Source organism: Camellia sinensis, chromosome 5 (assembly GCF_055761805.1).
Source record: "Camellia sinensis isolate YWXY chromosome 5, ASM5576180v1, whole genome shotgun sequence".
Taxonomy (NCBI): Eukaryota; Viridiplantae; Streptophyta; class Magnoliopsida; order Ericales; family Theaceae; genus Camellia; species Camellia sinensis.
The window spans coordinates 159,869,867-159,893,861 of NC_138965.1; the positions used below are offsets into that span (position 1 = coordinate 159,869,867).

The window sequence follows — 23,995 nt, forward strand, 5'->3', positions numbered from 1 at the left end:
TAAGAGAGTATTTATAATTTTTCAAATTAAGTGGGCATTTATATTTTAAACAAATTTCAAGAAATGTATTTATAATTTACCTTTTTGTAAGTAGCAAAAATTCAATCCAAAGAACAAAAAAGAAAGTAAGTAGCAAAACTGATGTTGTACGAATGGTTGTTGCTAAAATTAACAACAGTAGGAAGTTTTTTTTCCTCTCTCTGTAATGGCTGCTATATTCTAGTATTGTTATAATTATGTCAAATTTGACACAAAAATTAATTATAGACAAATTTTGCCAAGTCTTTCATGTCTATATATTGTCAGTCTGACAATAAAATTAACAGATTATTTGGTGCAATTAAATAATAATATATATAGAGAAAAACAAGATCAAAGAAATATATAATTGTGAAATTTTGAAAGTCGCTGTCTTAAAACTATTTTTTTCCCCTCGTAAAGTTAAAATTGGAGTGAAATAGTTTCAACATAAAACTGAAGTTGCTCTTAGCATCCTTCATTTAGGGTTCACGATATTAGGAGGCTTGAATCATACCACGAACTAAAATTACTCAAAACATAAATAATATATAAAAATATAGATACCTCTCTCAGAACATTTTATCTTTCCCATTATCTATCACCTTTCTAATTGTAAATCCTTTGCATTATATACAATTTACTTATCAAGACTCCCCATTATTAAGTCATATATACAAGCAATTATGCAACACCATAAGTGGAGCTACTATAATAGATCTTTGGAACTTGGAGTGTGAAAATCATGAAGTAATTCTACTAGCCAATCTTGAACTTGAAAGTACCTTTGTTTCGCGGATTTGTGATGCGTGTTAAAATGAATTAAAAATTAAAAAATGACTTTTAACCATCTTTTTAAAATAGTCCATAGCATCGTTTATGCATCTTTTAAGAATATCTTTGACGATTCAATAATTAAAAGGTTTGCTATTTTTCTATTTTAACAATGATTAGTAACAAAATATTATATTTTATTACTATTTAACCATAAATAGTGACAAAATAATATTTTTATTAATGTTATCCCAATAATACAAATGTTATTTCTTTTATTTCGCCCACAAAATGGCAAATTAAAATGATATATGTGAATTATACTATGAGATATATGTTAGGGTTTTTTAATATAATAAAAAAATATTTAATATATTCATTATATTAGTTTTAATCCAAATTAAATTACAAGTTTTATTATAAAATTAAAACTTATACTTATTGTGTTTAATTCTAAAACCGTTATAATATTTATTAGTATTATTATTCTTCATTGTACTATTAAGTGGTTTTGGCTAAAAAACTCCTATATAATCCTATGATTTTTTAAAAGTTATGAGACACTGGTTCGTTTGGGAAGTGGGTTAGCTTTTTAATTATTTGGTTTTTTTAGTTATTTAAGCTTGAGGCTAAATAGCTTGGTTTGGGAAGAATTTTTGATTTTTTAAACTTTTTTGTAAGGAAAAAATGTAATGATTGTGAGTTGGATCTGATGTTTTGTCTTATTGGACTAAAAAGCCTATTTTGTTTTTTGTGACTATTTTAGCCAAAAAAGCCCCAAACCCTACTTGCCAAACGAGCACATAGATGAACTTGATATTCAACTCCAGGAACTTTTAGACAAAACGTTAATTGAAGAAACTAGAAGTCCTCATTCTAGTCCAACTTTTATAGTAAGAAACTATGCTGAAATTAAAAGAGGGAAAACCCGAATGGTAGTCAACTATGGGTTGGTTTGGGAAGTGGGTTGGTTTTTTGGCTTTTTTGGCTATTTTAGCCTGGGCTAAAAAACTTGGTTTGGGAAGGATTTTTTGGCTTTTTTAGTTTTTTTTTTTTTGGTGAGAGAAGAGTGCAATGATTATGGATTGGATGTGATATTTTGTTTTTTGTGGCTAAAATAATCTATTTTGTCTTTTATGGCTAAAATAGCCAAAAAAGCCTACTTTAGCTCTTCCCAAAATTTTAAATGAAAATTTAGAAATTGATGAATATTTTATTCTAAGAAAAGATGTTTCGATTAACTTAATTAAAGGATCAAAAATCTTTAGCAAATTTGATTGTAAGAGTGGATTTTGGCAAATTCAATTGACTGGAGAGCAAAAAAAATTGACAGCTTTTAGTACCCCTAGAGGACATTACCATTGGAATGCTATGCCCTTTGGGTTAAATATAGCACCACAAGTATTTCAACGGTGGATGTATATAATTTTTAAAGGACTTAAAAATTATTGTGTAGTTTATATTGATGATATAATTATCTTCTCTAAAACCAAGGAGAAGCATAGGAAACATTTAAAATTACTTTGTGAAAAGTTTCAAAAACATGAAATTATTTTGTCTCCAAAAAAGATTGAACTAGAAAAAAAATCAATTGAATTTTTTGGAATAATTTTAGACCAAAAAGGTTTAAAAACAAGAACATATTTTGTCCAAAGTGTGAGATTTTCCTGATACTTTTGAAAATATAATACAATTACAGAGTTTATTAGGCATTTTAAATTATGGACAAAATTTTATCAAAATTTTTTTAAAAATAGAAATTCCTTGGTTAACTAAATTAATGAAAAATGTTATTTTTGAATGAACAACAGAAGATGTTGCTTTAATTAAACAAATTAAAGAAAATGTTAAAACATTATCATATGTTTATCTTTCTAAAACAGGTGATAAATTAATTTTAGAAACAGATGCCTCAGAAGTATGCTGGGGATGTGTTCTTAAAGCAATACCAAGTAATTTATGGCATGATAAAGAGATATCAGAAAATGGGATTAGACCAAAAAAAAAAAATCCAATACTCATAAAATTACAAAAAGAAGAATTAATTTGTGGATATAATTCTGGAACATTTAAACCAAATGAACAGAAATATATTATTTTTGAAAAAGAATTACTTGCAATAAAATTGGAAATAAAAAGTTTTCATACTTATTTAGCCCCAAAAAAATTTATTATACGCATTGATAATAAGGCAGTAAGAGATTTCTTAATCAATAAAAAATCTATTGAGCAAGAAAAAAGATTAGCCTGGTATAATAAAATTTCTGAATATACTTTTGAGGTAGAATATCTTAAAGGTACTAATAATTTTCTTGCAAATTTTCTTAGTAGAAATTGTTTCAAAAAATTAAATTACTAAACAAGTAACTTTAATTTTTGCAGAAGACCTCTAAACCAAGAGGAAACAATGGACAAGGGTAAACAACCCGCTCAAGGAGATTGTGTGACAATTTCTAAAAAAGCAATCCCCAGACAAGAAAAGGTTTATGTTGTATTCGTAGGAAAATAACATGGAATTTACATAGACTAGAATGAATGCAATAAGCAAGTTTGCGGATTTCCAGGAGCCAGTCATAAATCATATGATAGCGTGACCAAAGTTTAAAAAAGCTTTTTACAGTGCACCAGCTATGCCTGTTTATCAAAAGAATTTTTGTCAAATGAGAACAAACCCAATTCTAGGTAATATTCAGACATCTAAACTAGATGAATCTGAAATAAAAGATTTTTTCAACCTTGGTATATCTAGAGAAATTTATATATAACTCAATGGAGTTTGGAAAACTCACATTGTAGACAACAAAGTGAAATTTCAAAAACTCATGGGAGTTCTGGCCAACAAATTAGCTGAGCAAATAGCTAAATTAAAAGATTTACAAAATCTTTGTTTCAATATCCTTAAACAAATGAATTGGAATGAAGATTTTAATTTTGAAAAAATAAATAATTTTCTTCAACTATCGGACTTCATATCAGATGAGTTTTCTGATCCAGTTTTTGAACAAATAAAAAGAATGTCTTTTTGAAAAAGTAAGAACTTTGCTTCTAAAAGAAATTTTTATGATAATCAAAAATCGAGTTGAGGATCATCGTGATAAAATTAGACAAGTCTTAGAACGATCCTATGATAAATTAAATTTTAAAGATGGAATTTTCAAAATAACTGTCATGGCAAACCATGACATGTGGTTTTTTGAAGACATAGATTGGGGAATAACTAATCAAGTTATTTTCCAAATTTTATATCCAATCCAATGGATAGAATATCTAATGATCATAAAAACAATGCTCTCATGAGTAGTAAAAGGCTTCTGATGGAATAAATATTTTACTTTCTGGATCTCCAGCACTATTGGTTGGCAAGAACGAGAACATTTTTTCCAACCATACCAGATTTTGGTATCTTAAAGAAACTGAAGATTTTGAATTTGAAGATGATTATTTAGATGAAGATTGCTGAGGAAGCGATTGGAAACTATTCAAAAACTTCCTTTAACAGAATATTGGATAGACAGTCTAGTATCTGTTTCATAAGCAGCGTCTAATATCCATGGCTCAGCCAAATTGCCATTTATGGTCACGGATGGTAGAATACTATTTGTAACTCATTTTCTCACAACATATCAAAAGTCTCTTACACAAATTAATGAGGCTTTTGACATGTTATTAAATCTCAAAAAGAGAAATAATTTGGATCTTCCGTTGGAACTAGCCATGACCGCAGATGATGTAGAATATTTTTGGAATGAGCAATATAGCTAAGATCCTGATTCCCCTCCATTAGAGACTGATGAAAAATATCACAATCTCATCAACAGGATGGAAGCATAGTGGACCCCACTATCACATGTAGCTGTCTCCCAATCGACTCCAACCTTATCCAGGACACGTGGAGCAACCTGCATTATTAGGCGAAAAGTGATCAAACAAATCCTTTCAGCCGACGTTACACGACAGCAAAGATCAGCCAAATCTTATCTGTTTCAATCTATCCCTTTGAAAACTGAGGAGCGTAGACAGTGTATATAATTGTAGTTTGTCAGAATATGACAAATAATTGTAGTTTTTCCTTTAGACTTTTTTTTGTCTCTTTGTATTTATTTTTATGAAGATATTTTTTAAAAGTCTATACATAGGCTTGTAGATTTTGCAAAGTTTTGGCCGTATTGGTGTGGTGTGGTGCTTGTCAACAAAGTAGATATGTAATAATGTAAGGATGACTTTTAGATTTTGTTTGTATATACAACATGTAGTCTATAAATTGACTTTCTAACCAACATAATAATGTATGTAAATTCTCTACATCTTTAGTTGCCTACTTCGTTTCTAACTTCAAACTTCTCTTAACACCATAACTCCATCATAATTCCATAATAAAAATAGTAAAAAGCTCATTTCCATTGCCATGGCATTATCCTAGCTAATAACATTAGATCAATCTTGAAAAATGGTTAATAGATTGATGACCCATTTTGCTATGGAAAAATATATATATATATATTTGAAAAGAAAAATGGAAAAAAAAAAATGAAAGAAGAAAAGGAAAGACAGTAGCATAGATAATGGATGTGATTAATAATGTATATACAAAAAAATAGATATCTCTAAATAAAATACCTGGTATTGGGAATTTTTGGTATTGCTGTAGGCACCATCTCCACCATTCATAGGAAATGCTTTCGGCTTCAAGGCTCTGATGCTACCCATATCTCTCTGTCACTCTAATTCATTTGGGAAATGAGTTGGCTTTTTAGTTTTTTGATTTTTTTGGTTATTTTAGCCTGGAGTTAAAAAGTCTCGTTTGGGATATGCTTTTTGATTTTTTTGACTTTTGTGAGAGAAAAAAAAATGAAATGATTATGTGTTAAATGCAATTTTTTGTCTTATTGAGCTAAAAAACTTATTTTGTCTTTTGTGACTAAAATGGCCCCAAACCCAACCTAACCCTTCTTCCCAAACGAGTGCTATATCTTGTCTAGTATAGATCATTGGTCTTATTTTAATGATAACATTATGGTCTTTCAATTTTAAACTACAATAACGTGGACTACGTTGCCATAGTTTTAATGGATGTTCAGTAAAATTTTCTTCTAAAATTTTATAAATCCAGTGTGATTCATCAATGGTTTTGATAATGGGGGTTAAATCACCATGCGGAATGGGCTCAAACTCTTTATCACAAATGTATTTATGTTGTTCTAACAAGAGAATATGAATTAAGACATTGTTTATGCTTAATGAAATGATTTTTTCCTGTATTTGCATTGGAAGATATTTATATATAAAATTGTTTCCAAAAAGAAAATCTCCATGCATATAAGGAAAACATAGAATTTTTGGTATAATGAACTTGCTATCATTTAACCAAATAGCTATATTTTTAGCGTTGAATTGTATGAAAGTATGGTTGCTATCAATTCCAGTAACCAAAATTAGATGTTTCATTAATGTCCATTTTTCTTTGGGTATGACATTCCATTTACATGAACTGATTGTAACTCTTGTATCTATGAGAACACTAAAGCTATAGGGTTTATAACCTGCAAAATTAAATGTTCCCAATACATGTGTATCTTCTTTTTTCTTGGCTAGGAGAAAAAATGATATCATCATTTTTTGTTTAAAAATGACACATATAAGCAGACTTAATATGTTCAGATTGTCTTCTTGTTCCTGGAAAAATAGGAATCTGGACATTGTTTGAAGTAATAGATTTTTTATTAGAATTATTACCCGATTCTCCAATGCTTAATTTTGAAAATGATTTGTTAGGAAAATCTTTTTCAAGTACCGATGTTGATTTTTTAATTTTTGGAACTGTAATTTCAAAATATAAATTTTTTCCTGATGCTTGCATTTGTAATTGTGCAAGATTTTTTGTTTTAGAAGATTCTCATTGTTCTACTAGGTCATGGATTAACTATTGTCGAGGGACTTCTAAATCACTCCAATTCATTAGACGCGGTTGGATTACCGTGTCAAATGGTTTAGGTCCAAAGATTTCAACGATTTTATTATCGTTTGATCTTGTTTTTGTTTCAGGAAATTTGATTAATTTGTGAATTGTTTTCCAACAAATAGCCAAATCATGAGAATTTGATTTTATTCCTAATCCTTGTGTTTTAATTCTTATTCTAACTGTGCCTTCAAGATTAGAATCATTTATGAAAATAAAGAAATTTGGTCTAACATTAAACCAAACTACTCCATTAGCCAATTAGATTGAATTCCTTCGATGATTGCTTTCATTGGGTCGAAAAATCTTTTATCAAAAATCACTGCCCAAATAGGAGTATCTATCCCTTGGCGAAATAAGGCTGTTATGGTTACTTGAATTAATCCAATATGAATATATTGAATTTCAGGATATTTCTTTTTTCATCTTGCAACCTTTTTCTTACCAAAAAAAGGAATATCAATATTTTCTTCTTCTGACTATTTTGTTTGAGTGTTGCCACTGTATTGTTCAAACACTCTTGCTAAAAAGAAGTTAAATTTTGAAAGTTTATAAATTTCTGGCATAACAACTTCTTGCATTTTTTCAAATTTTATTAATTCTTATTTGGTAAAAGTTTTTTCTTCTCCGATTACATTTCCAAGTCGAATGGCTTGTAATTCCTTTGGAGATATACTATCTGCTTCTTGAGATATTTCTTGACTATTAGTATTAGTCATCATGAAGATTAGTTCTTCATCTAAACTTTCTTCATCACTATAAATTTCGTATAAGATTTCTTCTTCAGTAGAAATTTCTTCGTCATATATTATTTCAAAATTTAGTTCTTCAAGAACTTTGATAATTTTCTTTGTACTTTTTTCCCTTTTTGGGCATTCGGGTGCATTGTGACCCTCTTCGTTACAAATGTAACATTTGCAAGTTTTTTTTTTTTTTGAAACTTTTGTTGGTTTCTTTTTTCGAATATACTTTTTTTTTTTGAAAAAGTTTTGTTCTTTTTCCAAAATGCCCATTTATATTTTCTGCGTCTTTTAGAAAATCCTTTTCACTTGGAAAATGTATTACAACTAATTTTTCAGTTTTCTTTTAAAATTTTATCACAACATTTTTGACCGTATTGTGAGTTGGAAATTTGATTTGTTATTTGTTTTTTCTCCTTTGCTTCTAGACACTGATCTGCTATTAGTCTTAGAATATAATTAATGCGAAAACCAAGATTATCATATTCTTCCTTTTCCATTTTTTTGAGAAAATCAGGATATGTTTTAATACATAACTCATCCCATGGATTTGGGAGTTTATGGAAAAATTGATTTAATTAGAGTTGATTTGCTGGTGGGTCAATAAGATAATAATATTTTTTAAAAGTTTGAACATAGTCTTTAAAAAGACAAATGTTACATAATTCTAATTTTGTCAAAATATAATTTGTATCTGTTTGCAAATTAGTGTCTCCTACAAAACCACATAAATTTTCTGTTATGATTTTTGCAAACTCAGCTAAAATTGTGTCAAGTGTGAGAAAATTTGCCAACAAAGTTGTTTTTTGAATTTTTCTAATTTTAGATTTTTCTCACTGTCTTAACCATTACAACACATCTCCTTGGAGAGTTGCTGCAATATAATCAAGAAATTTTTCCTTTGACTAGCTATTTTTATAATTGGTAATAATGATGGACAAGGATTGTGTCCAATCATCAATTGCTTGTGGCTGATCCTTAAATGGAACAAGTCTAAATAAGTACCATTTTGAGCTATTGGATATTTATGATTATTATCTTTTCTAGATATTACTGGCTCAGGTGTAAGATTAGAGGTATTTCCAGTGTTAGTATCATTTTTAACTTCATTTGTTTAAATAAAGTCAAAATTTTCTCCATCTTCCATTGTGCCAAATAATTTAGGATCAATTGACTCTTCTGCCTTTTTTTTCCTTTTATTTATTTCTGGTGAAATATCTTGATCTAATGTTTCTTCAGATAAAGATGATTGACTGTCATCATCATTAGTTGACATATAAATATTATAATTAAAGTGTTGTAAAAAAGTTTCATATTCTAGATAAGTTTCTCTTATCTGGTCTAGTAGCCTATTTCTTTCATCAATACCTAAATCTGGGTCTTTGTATAATTTTCTCCAATAATCCAATATTTCAACAATATTTTTATATTCAGTTCTATTATATGTATTGGTTTGAAGTACCATAATATCTTCTGTACCATAAAATAGTCTAGGAATGAAATTATCTCCTGGACTATTCATTCCATCATTGTTTATGAAGGATGTAGTTTCTAATTTTGTTACTAAATTGTTTATTTGGGTTTTTGCGTCTTTGTTTAAGTCAATATTTTTATGGAACCTAAATTGTCTATTTTAGATTCTATAGATTTAACTTTGGTTTCTAGATAATTTTGATTTATTTTTTGATTTTTATCTAATTTAGAAAACGAAGAACACATAATATCTGTAATATTATTTAAACTGGAACACTCACTATTTATATTTGTAGACTTTTTAGTAATATGCAAACTATGGTCATATTTATTATTAACATTATTTTTTGTATTTCCAAAGCATATTGTATCTTCAGGGTTAATTGCCATTATAGATTGTTGTTGGTACCTAAGACTATTCTAATGTATTTATCTGGTGCCTAAAACCTCTTTTTATGATCTTAAAGACTTAATTATGGCCAATAGTCAAAAAATCTTAATGAATATATGAGAGTTGACATACACTAAGCATATAGGTTTTAAAATAATTATAAATGAAATAAATAATTATGAAGATATAAAATACAAAAGATACACAATTAAATACTAAACTTGACTAAGATTTTTTTTTTTTTAACATAAAGCACACCATACACACTTATATATATCAAAACTTTAGACGCAGAAAAAAATGCTTACATACCTTGATCTTGTTTTCAAAAGCTCTTTAACAAGCTCTAATTCCAATTACAAAACAAAAAGGAAATGAGTTTTTTACTATTTTTATTATGGAATTATGATGGAGTCATGGTGTTAAGAGAAGTTACAAGTTAGAGACGAAGTAGACAATCAAAAATGGAGAGAATTTACATATATTATTATGTTGGCTAGAAAGATAATTATAGACTACATGTTGTATATACAAACAAAACTCAAAAGTCATCATAACATTATTACATATCTACTTTGTTGACAAACACCACACCAATACGACCAAACTTTGCAAAGTCTACAAGCCTATATATATGTGCTTTTATAAAATGTCTTCATAAAAAGAAATACAAAGAGACAAAAAAATCTAAAAGAAAAATTATAATTATTTGCTATATTCTGACAAATTACAACTATATACAAGGTCTACCAAGTATAAAATGCACAAATCATTTATTATAGTGATAATGACAGCAAAAACATGAATAACATATATATATATATATATCTGATTTATTTTGCAAAGAGCAGCTTCAGATATCGCGAAGGAAATGATCAAAGAGACTATTATTGATAAATTTGACCTAACAAGCCTCAATATCAGTTCAAACACTATCCGAAGTGCAGATTTGGGTTGTTCTGTTGGGCCAAACACTTTCATTACTATGCAAAATATGATAGAAGCCATAGAAAGAAAATACCATTCCCATGATCTCACTACTGAGATGCCTGAATTTCAGTTGTTTTTTAATGGTCACTCTTCCAATGATTTCAACACCCTTTTGACCTCTCTTTCTCAAAATAGGTAACATTATGCTGCTGGAGTACTGGGTTCTTTCCATGTTCGATTATTCCCAAAGTCATCTCTCCATTTTGTGCATTCCTCTTTGAAGAGGGTTGTACAATATTAGTTTATACTAATTTAGGTGAGACCATGTCTATTGTACGAGCACAGAATAATGTTCTCGTATAATCCTGTTGATTGAGTTTGCGTTCCTCCAAACGGCGTCGCTTTATTCCCTGAAAACACAAACGTGAGCTAGCCGGCGGGTGTGTACCGGATACCTCTCCGATGCCTAAGTCAGCAAAATAGATAAATAGACAAAAGCTCTGTGTATTCGAGAATCAAAATTGTGTTACCTCTACATAGGTTATGTTGTGAGCTTTTATAGGTTCTGCACAGCACAATCCTAGTAGGACTCTTATTCCTCTATGTAGAGTCCTCTTAGGAATCACACTCCTAAAAGATAATACTTATCCTTCAACACCCCCCTCACTGCTTAAACTAAGTGAATGGTTTTACCACGGTTGGATGACAGCATGACCGAGCTATCACTAGCCCTTTGTCATACTTAATCCAATGTCTTCGCATGCAACACATAGCTCGGCTCTCCTTTCACTTATACCTCGATTTTGGCCTATTGAGACTGAGCTAACCATACCAAGCTTCGACCGAACTAACAAGAGCTAGGTCCTCTGCAGTAAGCCAAAATACCTCATCTCTAAATACTATGACCGAGCTAATCACCACGCCGACCATGGTAGCTGTAACCACACTTGGACCGAGCTAACTACAAGGTCCTTTCGTTCAGCCTTTTTTACCGCAGCCCATAGAACGGCCCATTACCGCGCCTTGGCCTAGCTTGGCCCTAATGCACATAAAAACTCCCTCTCAATTGCCTCTTAATTCCATCTGCGTAGCATGATTGGGATTACGTATTATCAACCGAGCTAAAACCCTTAGCCTTTCAACCGAGATAAAATGCCATCGGGCTATCGATTATTTCGATCAAAAAATGTCTCTTCAGTCATGCTGTCATCTGAATCGCTTGCTATTCCATGGACACGTGGCAAGGCTTTATTGGTCAAGTACAGCTATTGACGCCGACTTCGTATTTCGCAAATTTTGAACAGTCCCGTCTTTTTTACTCTCTTTACACAAAACAAAACCCTATTCTTCGAACCAACATATCACTATTCATCTTCCCTCTCTTCTCTTCCTCAGAGTCTTTGTTCTTGCAACCCCAGCACCTGCCAAGCTCGTGTTTCTGCTAGTACTGTTTTCCACCTTCAGTTCCTTCATTTCGAACTGGTATGTGACTCAAATTTTCTTCTTTTCCATTCATTTTGTATTGTATTGTAATACATAGGACAATATATGCGTTTTTCAAAAATATTTTCTTGTAGTTTTCATGGGAAATAACCACTTAGTAGAACCACTAGATTTACGAACAATCTGTGAAACGACGCTTTTGATCCAAAATAATACTCCAACCGAACTAGGATCTTGTTTGTATTAGGTGCAAGCTTAGCCAAGCTGGATAACTCTTCTAACAACCGGACTAAAACTTTGCGCCATACCTGTAGTTACAATTAGTTTAAGAACCTTCTATATCATTTAGCCAGGCTAGCGAACCATACTAGTTTTGAGCATTACCACACTAGGCAGCCTTTACCAACGACTGAGCTATAAGGGGGCAAAACCAGCTCTTTGACTTAGTCAAAACCGAACTAAGAATGCTGCACCCCAAGCTTCAACCGGGATACGAACCCCTTATTTACTTAACCAGGCTAAAGTCCTTCGCTTCAACCAAGCTAAGGACGGATAGTGTCCCACGTAGCCGAGCTAGGACTCAATTTATTTTGCCTTTGTTTCTTTTAGCACGGTCCAACGATCTGTGCTTAACACCTTTCTTTTTCACTTTGCAGACTTAGGTTGGCTAGACACTCCCTTGATTGCTCAACCGAGATACTCAGCGTCATCTCACCACCGAGCCAGTACTCTAGTTAATTTATACATAACTTAAGACCACATGGGTAAATATAGGTTTTTAGTAAACTCTCCAGGGGCTATGGCCGAGTTCCGAAGGGACTACCATATCCCTGATGATGTCCACCTTAGCTTAGCCGAACTAGATACCACTCCCTGGGAAAAATCGGGCTTCGTTCCTTTCACCCTTCTTTCTATTATAGAAACCGGACTTCGATTCCCCATACAGCCCCTTCTTTGTGAATTCCTCAGACAAACCAGACTTTGCCCTACCCAACTTTCCACCAATTCTTATCGAATAATAAATGGCATCGCCGAGCTAAACCACCGGCTTGGCCTTAATCTCGGTTTAGCTGAGCTATTTCACCAGTATTCACTTGGCCATAACGAAGATGGCTGGGTGTACTATTTAAGAATAAGAAGACGCAACGAGAAGATAATAAAAAATATCCCGGACAAAGATGTAAATGACGACGACTTTTTTTGGGTCTCTGGTAACTTCGAAGATCAAGAAGCCCAAATACCAGGAGACCGGATCAACTGGAATAAAGGAGTAGCCGGTATAATTACCTCGGCTTAGTTTTGTGCTTTCTTTACTTCGTGGGTCTCATTTTCAACCGTACTAACCGTTGTCTTTTTCCTTTATGCAGACTTGAACCATCTCAAGTCCCAGTATAGCTACCCCAATCTTGACACACTTCGCGCCGCACTGAGACATCCCAATCGAGGTTGGGCCGAGCTACTCAACTTTGAGCCGATGTATAGATACAGCAGCAGGTGGAAGACCAGGGTAACAGACTTCCTCTTGGAGCCTTCGCCAGAACCAGGTCCAACCTTGCCTCAAATCAACCTGATCCCATTAACTGTAGAACAAGAAATGGCTAAAAAGATAGCAGTAAGGGCCCTCATCACCAAGACAAACCAACCCGAGGTACCACAAGCCGATCAAACACAAGAGGCCGTGGTAGCCCTTCCAACCTCTCAGCCGTCATCATCTCGACTAAGCAAGTGTGCTCGGACTTCTACAACCGAGCCACGTCTTGTTGACGAAGATGAAACCATTCTTTCCCAAACCACACCACCGAGCCCACAACCGGAGCGCTCTGACCGAGCTAGCTCCTCAGAGTGGGTGCCAAAGATCACCTACAAGAACCGCGCTATTATTGACTCTGACTCGGTGGTCGCAGAAAAGATCATTCACTGGCCTTTAATCTTGCCAAGAGTGTCTGCCTTCCAGCCGATATGGAGCACCATGATCATCTCACCGAGCTGAAGGCCATTCGCTCGGCAACAAAATCAATGGTGTTGGTAAGTTCTTCCTTTTCTTGTCCTAATTTGTACATCTGTTTGCTCGGTTTCATTCAAAATTGTTTTTCTCCATTTGCAGGCCCTACAGAAGAACCACATCGCTCACAAGCGCGTGTTGGAGCTTCGAAAGACCACACGTCAGGCCGTGGCTAAGGCCAATGAAAAATTAGCCGAGCTGGAGGAGGCCAGGCAGAAAATGGTCGAGCTATGCACCGAGATGGCCTGCCTGACCGGTCTTGTTAGTTCGGCTAAAGCAGATAAGCAAAAGGCTGCAGCCGTGCTGAAAGACAAATATCTGCGCGAGTTGGCCAAGCACGAGAGGAAGAAGAATGTTGAGATAACCGAACTGGAGAAGAAGGTGGAAGACGCGGAAGACCGCGGTTACAAAGAAGGTAAAGCCACGTATATCCTGCAGTGCGAAACTGCCAAGGATATATTTTTTAAATGTAGGTGGAAAACAGCCATGGCGCAGCTCGGTCATGGCTAGGAGACCGAGGTCTTCAAAAACCCTCATCCACATTTCATACCGAGCTACATGGTGGAGTATGCAACTGCCATTCAACAAAAATTTCTTCAAGCTGAGGAGGAAGAGGAGTCCCTAGAACCTAATAATGCCTCGGTCGTCGCCAATGATCCTGTTGTCCAGACAGCTCGGGTGGAGCCGCCAGTGGAAGACTTGGTTAAAAGTGTGACCGAGCTACCTGCTGAAACCGGGCTTCGAGTTGATCTGGATGCGGATCTTGACGACCTTTTTGCTTGAGCTAGTGTTTTCTTCTTTTTACTTCTTTGGAAAGAATGTGTAACCGGGCTGAGGCCTCATCTTTTGTACCTCTTATTTGAATTTTCAATGAAATCTTTTTTTTGTTCAACTGTTAGTTCGGTTAACTCTATGCTTGCACTTATTTTCTTACCAGAAATCCATGAAGTATAACATTTTCTGGCCGAGATAACTATCTCGGTCTTCACCTTGTGATCTATTTGGTCATACCTGCCAACCTCTTCAGCTTAGGTCCTTGTCTCGATTGAAGAGTACTTAAAGTTGGTTATTCCAGCCAACCACTCTTCAGCCTAGATCCTTATCTTGGCTGAAGAGTACCAAAAGTTGGTTATTCCAGCCAACCACTCTTCAGCCTAGATCCTTATCTCAGCTGAAGAGTACTAAAAGTTGGTTATTCCAGCCAACCACTCTTCAGCCTAGATCCTTATCTCGGCTGAAGGGTACTAAGTGTTGGTTATTCCAACCAACCTCTTCAGCCTAGATCCTGATCTAGCTGAAGAGAGTTCAAAGTTGGTTATTCCTGCCCGCTTAGAGAGAAGTGTTTGGTTATTCCGGCCAAACTTCCTGCAGCCTTGATCCTTATCTCGACTGAAGGGTACTAAGTGTTGGTTATTCCAGCCAACCTCTTCAGCCTAGATCCTAATCTAGCTGAAGAGAGCTCAAAGTTAGTTATTCTTACCAGCTTAGAGCGAAGTGTTTGGTTATTCCGGCCAAATTTCCTGCAGCCTAGATCTTTATCTTGGCTTAGAAGAAGTAAGTGTTGGTTTTTCCAGCCAACCTCTTCAGCTTAGATCCTGATCTTGGCTGAAGAGAGCTCAAAGTTGGTTATTACTGCCAACCTAGAGCGAAGCATTTGGTTATTCCTGCTAAACGTTCTGCAGCCTAGATCCTTATCTTGGCTTAGGAGAAGTGTTGGTTTTTTCAGCCAACCTCTTTAACCTAGATCCTGATGAGAGCTCAAAGTTGGTTATTCCAGCCAACTCTACTTTCAATGCCCCAGTTCACTAAAATAACTTTTACAGCAGAAAACAATTATACTGAAAAGAAACTAGTTGTTTTATTAAAAAAGGAAAAATTACAAGTACTTTAAAAAGAAGCTAAAAATAAAATAGTTTGAGATTGACAGTGTTCCATGGCCTGAGAATGGCCTTGTTGTCTCCATCCTTCAAGTGGTATGCTCTTTTTCCAGTTAATCCAACCACTTTGTAAGGTCCTTCCCAATTAGGTCCTAACTTGCCATCTCCGGGTATCAGGATGTTTCCCATTACTTTGCGTAGTACCCAATCTCCAATCTTGAATTGCCTCGGATGTACTGTCTTGTTATATTTTCTAGATAACTCTTGCTGGTATGAGGCGATGTGAACTAGTGCTCTTTCTCTTCTTTCTTCCGCAAGGTTGAGTTCCAAGGCTATGGCTTCTCCATTTATCTCTAGGTCAAAATTTACGCTTCTGATGGTGGGGAGGCCAATTTCCAGTGGGATTACTGCTTCCATGCCGTAGGCTAAGGAGAATGGCGTTTCTCTAGTTGATCACCGAGGTGTGGTACGGTAAGCCCATAAAACATGAGGAAGCTCCTCAGCCCATTTTCCCTTTGCTTTCTCTAACCTTTTCTTCAATCCATCCAAGACGACTTTGTTTGATGTTTCTGCGTGACCAATTTCTTGGGGTTATGCTGGTGTAGAATTGTAGAATTCTATCTTGTACTCCTCACAAAAGCTTCTAAAAATTTTGCCATCGAACTGAGTACCATTGTCTGATATTAGAGCCTTGGGTATGCCGAACCGAGTGATGATATTCTGTCAGACAAACTTCTTCACATCTTTCTCTTTTATTGAGGCGAGTGCTTCTGCTTCTACCCATTTTGTAAAGTAGTTTGTTGCTGCAAGAAAGAACTTTCTGTTGTCGGGCGTCGTTGGAAGTGGTCCTACTATGTCTAGGCCCCACATTGCGATGGGCCATAGGCTAGTTAATGGTAGAAGCTCTTTGGCTGGTTGATGTATTTGGTGTGCGAACTTCTGACATTTCTCGCATTTCTTCACATACTTCTCTGAATCTACTTGCATGTAAGGCCACCAATATCCTTGGGAAATTTCTCTGTAGGCCAATGATCTTCCCCCTTGGTGGCTTCTGCATACGCCTTCGTGTATTTCAAACAAGAATGCCTCAACCTTGCTAGGATGGACACATTTCAAGTAAGGTCCTGTGAATGATTTTTTGTACAAGGCCATTGATGGGGAGAGCCACAATCGCTGTGACTTTGCTCTTATTTTGTTGGCCTCTTTCTTCTCTTCGGGTAAGACGCCGTCTTTTAAGAATGCTATAATGGGATCCATCCATGAAGGGCCTAGTTCGGTGCAACATACTTCCGTTACTTCAGGTTCTTCAATGCTTGGTCTTGGTAGGAAGTCGATCAGTAATGGATGTGGGATGGATGTATCTGCCATCGAAGCGAAGTATGTTAGTTCGTCTGCTCTACTGTTTTCTTCTCGGCCGATCTGCTCTATCCGCACTACTTCGAATTTCATGATCTCCTTTTCTGACTAACTCTTGGTACTTAGCCATCCTCTTATCCTTTGCCTCGTAGTCGCCTGAATTTGGTTTACTACCAGCTGAGAGTCACTGTAAACCAGTAGCTCGGTGGCCTGCATGAAAAGTGCTGATTTTAGGCCTATTAACAGTGCTTCATACTTCGCTTCATTGTTTGATGCTGGGAAGCCAAGGTTGACTGTTTGTTCCACTACTAAGCCGTCTGGTGAGATGAGGACTATGCCAAGTCCTGCACCGTGCCTATTGGATGCTCTATCCACGAAGAGTTTTCATATCTCTCCAACAAATAGCTTCCAGCAAGTGGAGGGGTCGGATGATGTCTTGGGATCGTGCGTGTTGCTTATGTTTTCTTCTAAGTCCCTGCCTACTGTTGGGGTTTGCTCTTCACTGTCTGTCTGCCCCCAGTTTTTACTTGCGGATGAATCCTCACTAGGAATGCCATGGTTTATTCCTTCATTCTGATCCTCAAGCCTGGATGTTTGCAATGTGGCGGGGTGTCTTGTATTAGGGGTTGCACGCTTCCTGCAGCACTTTCCTTCCCTATTTTGGTTGTACTAGTCAAGTCAACTGGACATATGTGATGACTTCCTGGTGTGAACTCCGCCACAAAGTTTGCCAAAGCTTGGGCTTTTATCGCGGTTCTGGGCTGAAACTTGATATCAAACTATCCCAATTCTACCGCCCATTTCAAGATTCGCCTAGAAAGTTCGCCCTCTCAAACAAAGCTTTTAAGGGAAAAGCTGTTAGGACGATTATAGTGTGGGCGTGGAAGTAATGCGACAGCTTCCTTGAGGCCATCATCAAGGCTAAGGCTAGTTTTTTCAATGGTAAGTACCTGGTTTCTGCGCCCAGCAAGGTCTTACTGACATAAAAGATGGGCATGTGTTGGATTCCTTCCGCTCTAACCAACACCGCGCTGACTGCGTGCTGTAAAACTGCCAGGTACAAAAAGAGCTTTTCTTCAGGTATTGGGGTGACTAGTAACGATGGAGAAGACATGTACTCTTTCAAGCTTTCTAGGGCTCGGTCGTATTCTTCGTCCCACTCAAACTTGGCTTTTAATGCTTAGAAAAATGGTCGACATCTGTCCGACAACCGACTTATGAACCAGTTGAGCGCAGCTGCCAGGCCAGTGAGATGCTGCACTTCTTTTACTGTGTTAGGCCTCTCTAGATCCTAGATTTCTTTGATCTGAGAGGGGTTTGCCTTTATACCTCGGTTGGTCACTAGGAAGCTTAGGAATTTGCCTGATCCTACGCCGAACGCACATTTTGATGCATTTAGGCGCAATTTGTTCTTCTTTAGAATCTGAAACATTTCATCTAGGTCCCTGAGATGGTCCTTCTTATCCTTGCTCTTGACCACCATGTCGTCGATGTAATCCTCCATTGTTCTGCCTAACAATGGTTTAAACATCTTGGTGACCATCCGTTGAAATGTTGTCCCTGTGTTCTTTAGGCCAAAGGGCATGACCTTGTAACAGTACAATCCTATAGGTGTTGTAAAAGATGTGACCTCCTGGTCTGCTTCATACATAGCGATCTGACGGTAACCTCTGTACGTATCAAGGAAGCTAAGTCGATTGTGTCCTGCCGTCAGGTCTACCAGTTGGTCTATTTGTGGTAGGAGAAAGCTGTCATTTGAGCATGCCTTGTTGACTATTTTGTAGTCCACGCAAACACGCCATTTTCCGTTCTTCTTTGGCACTACTACGGTATTGGAGATCCACATAGGGTAGTGCACTTCTTTGATAGCTCTTGCCTCCAGCAAGTTTCCCACTTCTTTCGCCACTATCTCGGCATGGTGGAGTGCTGATCTGCGAGTGCGCTATATAACCGGCCTGGTAGTTTGGTAGACGTTAAGTTGGTGACAGATGAAGTTTGGGTCAATGCCAGGCATGTCATACGATGTCCAGGCAAACACTTCGATGTTAGAGGTTAAGAATTCCATGACCTCTATTCTCTCAGTGCTAGACAAAGACGAGCCAAGAAAAAAGAATTTTTCTGGGTCTTTTTCATCTATTCTTACCTGTACCAAGTCTTCCACTGCCTTTTGTTCAGCTGCCTTGCCAACATCGACGAATAGTTCATCGCTCTCGGGTTATTCTACCATTTGTACATAGCCTTTGGCAGCACGGTTGCCATTTACTGTGACGAAACACTGTTTTGACATAATTTGGTCTCCAAAAACCTCTTCAATCACTCCGGCTTCGTTGGGGAACCGTAATACTTGATGGTAGGTTGACGCCAACGATCGCATGGCATACAACAATGTCCTCTCCAAGATTATGTTGTAGGTGGAAGGGACTTTCAATATCCAGAACTCCACCTGTTTTGTCATGGTTCCTGCTTTGACTGGGAGGATTATCTTGCCCACCGGCCACTCTGGCATTGAGTTGAATCCGATTAGGGGAGATGTTGCTGGTGCCAAGTATTTATCTTCCAGTTTCAGTTGTTTGAAGGTTTCGTAATACATTATCTTACACAAGCTTCCTTGGTCGATCAAAATCCGCTTGACGTCGAAATCCTTGACGCGTAGAGTAACAACCAGTGCATCATTGTGAGGCCAATATATCCTTGCCAGGTCTCTGTCTAAAAAAGATATGACATTTGTGGCCTCTGTTCTCCCCTTTTTGATGGCAGGTTGTGCACTTAATACCTTCCTTAAGTGCTCAACTTTTTTGATCATTCCCTTGAGCTCACAAACCCGCTCAGGTTCGAATACTCCATGTGTTACGTTAATTATGCCTTGAGGTGGGGCGTCGACCGGCATTCCGTTTGGGTTATTGTGATTCTGGGGGCCAAGCTGTGTCCCTCATTCTATGTACTGGTCCAGGTGCCCCGCTGCCACTAACTCCTCTAAATGCTGCCTCAACGACGTGCAATTTTCAGTGCGGTGTCCCTTTTCATCATGGAAGGTGCACCGGGACCTCTCGTCATAGTCCTTTTGTGCTTCTTCTAACTTTGCTGGCCATCGAACGAAAGGTTCACTGCGTATTTCACTGAGAATTCGATAGATCGGTTTTTTGAACACCATGGTAATGGCAGTGCGAACTCTTAGCCACCTTTTGACTGGGTCCTCTCTGTTGGCCCGCTTGGCTTGCCCATTCCTGCTTGGTCATTCTACCGTGTTGACTTTTGCCGTAGTCTTTTTATCTGGCATTGCTGTTGTGCCAGATTTTGTTTTAGCACGGGAGCCATCTTCCTCCACGCGAATATGTCGATGTACTCTCTCCATTAAGGCCTCCATCGTGAGAGGGGGAGTCATAGTGATCGAGTCCCTTAATTTGTTGCCAAATGGCAGGCCCCGTTTGTATTGTGCAATGGCGAGGTTCATAGGGCAATCCCCAATCTGGTTGAAGGTTTTCCAGTAGCGACCGTTGTAGGACCTCAGCGTCTCCTTTTCGCCCATGTCAATGGAGAGTAACTGGTCGATCTCCACTGGTGTTTTGGTGTTCCTCTTGAATCTAGTCACAAACGCCTCTGCCAACTGTGCCCGTGAGGCGATGCTGCCTTCTGGTAGCCTTTCGAACCAGGTTAAACCTAGGTCGCCCAGGTTGGATGGGAACATGATACACATTAAGGCCTCATTTCGCCGGTATACTGCCATAACCTGGTGAAAGTGGCTTAGGTGCATGTAGGGGTCTGTCTTCCCTTCATAAGTAGTGAATTTGGGCTGGAGAAAGCCCAAAGGTAGTGGTGCGTTCTTAATTTCCGGAACAAACGGCGAGCTCTGCAACCTTGCTAATGCTTTGTTCGTTGGTTCGTAAGCAAGACGCGGTATTGGCATTCCTACCTCGACGCTCCCACGCGTCCTAGGGGCCAACTGCTGAAGGGCTGAAACTCTACGCGAATCGCGTGCCCTGGTATCTTCCTTCCATTGTGCTCTTTCTTCAAGCATAGTTCGCAAGTCAGATGATCTAGGCAACTCCGTGTGCTTAGATGACGTCTGGTGCATGTGCGAGGGTCAATAGCTGCTTCCCTCGGTATATGACCTTTCAGTTCTCATTCTCTCAGACCTGGAGTAGCGAGTCCTGGAAGTCCTTGATTGAGTGTCGCCTGTTCTGAGGCTTCTACTCTCTGATTGCGATGGTGTGGTTTGCCTTCCATGATCTTCCGAGTGGCGAGGGGGCATGTTGTCTTTGCGCCCCTCTCTTGTCGCCACCCCTTTTCCTTTTATCTGGCACTTCATTGACTCCATGTCTGCCGCCATCTTCCTTATTAACTCGTCCTGCTCCTTCACGGGATCTTCCAGAACTTGAGGGTCAATCCTCCGTCTCTGCCGTTCAGGACTTTGAGAGCGATGGGGGCTGTTAGCCCGCCTCTCCCTTGCATCCCTCCGGGGGTTCTGTCGCTGGGGCTCTAAATCTGCCATGGGAGGGATAGAAGACAGACCTTCGCGCCTCCCACCCCCCTCCGGGGTTTGCCCATCAATGGCAGATTGCGGCAAGTCTTCATTGTGCGCCATTACTTCCAACTAGCGAGGAAAACTCGATCAAGAGGTTTTGTTCTTTTTGGAATTCCTACAGACGGCGCCAATTGTACGGGCACGAAATAATGTTCTCGTATAATCCTGTTGATCAAGTTTGCGCTCTTCCAAACGGCGTCGCTTTATTCCCTGAAAACACAAACGTGAGCTAGCCGGCAGGTGTGTACCGAATACCTCTCCGATGCCTAAGTCAGCAAAATAGACAAATAGACAAAAGTTCTGTATATTCGAGAATTAAAGTTGTGTTACCTCTACATAGGTTATGTTGTGAGCTTTTATAGGTTCCGCACAGCACAATCCTAGTAGGACTCTTATTCCTCCATGTAGAGTCCTCCTAGGAATCACACTTCTGAAAGATAATACTTATCCTTCAACACCCCCCTTACTGCTTAAACCAAGTGAGATGGTTTTACCACGGTTGGATGACAGCATGATCGAGCTACCACTAGCCCTTTATCATACTTAATCCAATGTCTTCGCATGCAACACATAGCTCGGCTCCCCTTTCACTTGTACCTCGGTTTTGGCCTATTGAGACCGAGCTAACCATACCAAGCTTGGACCGAACTAACAAGAGCTAGGTCCTTTGCAAAAAGCCAAAATACCCCATCTCCGAATACTATGACTGAGCTAATCACCACGCCGACCATGGTGACTGTAACCACACTTGGACCGAGCTAACTACAAGGTCCTTTCGTTCAGCCCTTTTTACCGCGGCCCATAGAACGGCCCATTACCGCGCCTTGGCCTAGCTCGGCCCTAATGCACATAAAAACTCCCTCTCATCTATATATAATCAATATAAGATACACGGGAAAAAAGAATTAAATAATTACACAATCAAATTCTAAAATCAAATCCCTAAATAATTATAATATATAGAAATTACGAAATCTCCTAAATATACAATATTTCATATTCCAACACTCTTCCGCGCTCCAATGGCTCTCTAGGGTACCAGAAGAGTTGTTGGACAATAGTTCTCTTGCTTGGAACAAAGGAAGGATTCACTACACACGTGCCTCAAAAGAAGTAGTTAATGCTTATGCAACTCAATTTGCAATGGACATGTTAAAACTGATCAAATTTATGTAGTTTTTAAGAAAGGATATCAATTTTTGGACTAGAAGTCTTGCACAAATATTCGGGGATGATCCAGAGAATAAGGGAAAAAATATTTTTTGAATGAGTATCATTTATTACATCTACTTCAATGCCTTCTTTTCACAATAATCAAAGCATTGAAATTACTGATTTTATACTCATAAAACAAAATTATACTCATAAAAAAAATACCCATTCTTTTTAATCATAATTTTAGTTTTACTAATTATGAATCTGAAAGAATATTTTTAACTCTGGTTTCTATTCCATTGAATTGTTAAAAATGTTTGTATGCCTTAAAGATCAAATTGGTTAATTAATATTTGTTGCAGGGATCAACAAGTGAAGCTAAAGTGAACTCTTTCAACTTGCCTGTGTATGCTGCCTCTCCTAAAGAGATGAAAAAGTTGGTAGAAATAAATGGGTGCTTCTACATAGAGAAAATGGAGTCAACTGGTACTAGGTCAAAGATTGATGAACAAGTAAATATGAAAACACTAATAGAGCAACTCAGAGCTCGCTTTGAAAGAATTTTCACCAAACGCTTTGGGAGTGATATCATTGATTTGATGAACTGTTTGATCGTATACTTGATAAAATTGTGGCAATTTCCTCCCAGTTTGAACCAGGCTGCATGCAAGGAACTCAACATTTTTGGCTTTGAAACGTAAACCATTCGAGTTCAATTGGCATTGGCTTTAGTCATCAGGTGATATGGCGTGTTTGGCCAAGCAATTCTAGGAATATCAAGATCTGTCTCATTTTATTAAGGATGTCATATTAGTGATATTTTCTGTGTTTTAGAAAGATTTGCATCTTCAATTAGTCTTAGGATAAATCTACAACATGCACCTCTAAAATAGTGTACATCGTGGAAAAGTTACGATTGTTTGTGATGTGTGTTACGACCCTTTGTGATAGAGTTATGAATAGTAAATTTATGAGGTATACCCACAAGTTAGAAATCGTAATGTTATGATATTTTGTGATTTTCGTTATGACTCTTTGTATTTTGTGATTTTTGTTACGATATTTTGTAATTTATATTATGAAATTTTATGAAAAAGTTATAAAGGGCATACAATATGCACCATTTTGAGGGTGTACATTGTGGTCTCTCTCTTAATTTTAATGTAAAAGTTATAATTCGATTATGTTGATTTTGTGTTCATCCTGGGAGTCTAAATTGTTATTTCCATGTTCCATTTGAATATTTTTATTTTTTTTTGTAATATTTGTTGTTTCCTTTATTTTTGTAGTGCCAGCAATGAATTGCATAGTTTGGTGCTTCTTAGTTGTGGCCTTCTTTTAAGAGCTAATTAATTTTG

The 23,995-nt window shown here is 37.1% G+C and overlaps 1 pseudogene; it reads left to right on the forward strand.

Moving 5' to 3' along the window:
• Positions 1-4,238: 4,238 nt before the first annotated feature.
• Positions 4,239-23,338, forward strand: LOC145791820 (loganic acid O-methyltransferase-like; annotated as a pseudogene).
• Positions 23,339-23,995: the final 657 nt, after the last annotated feature.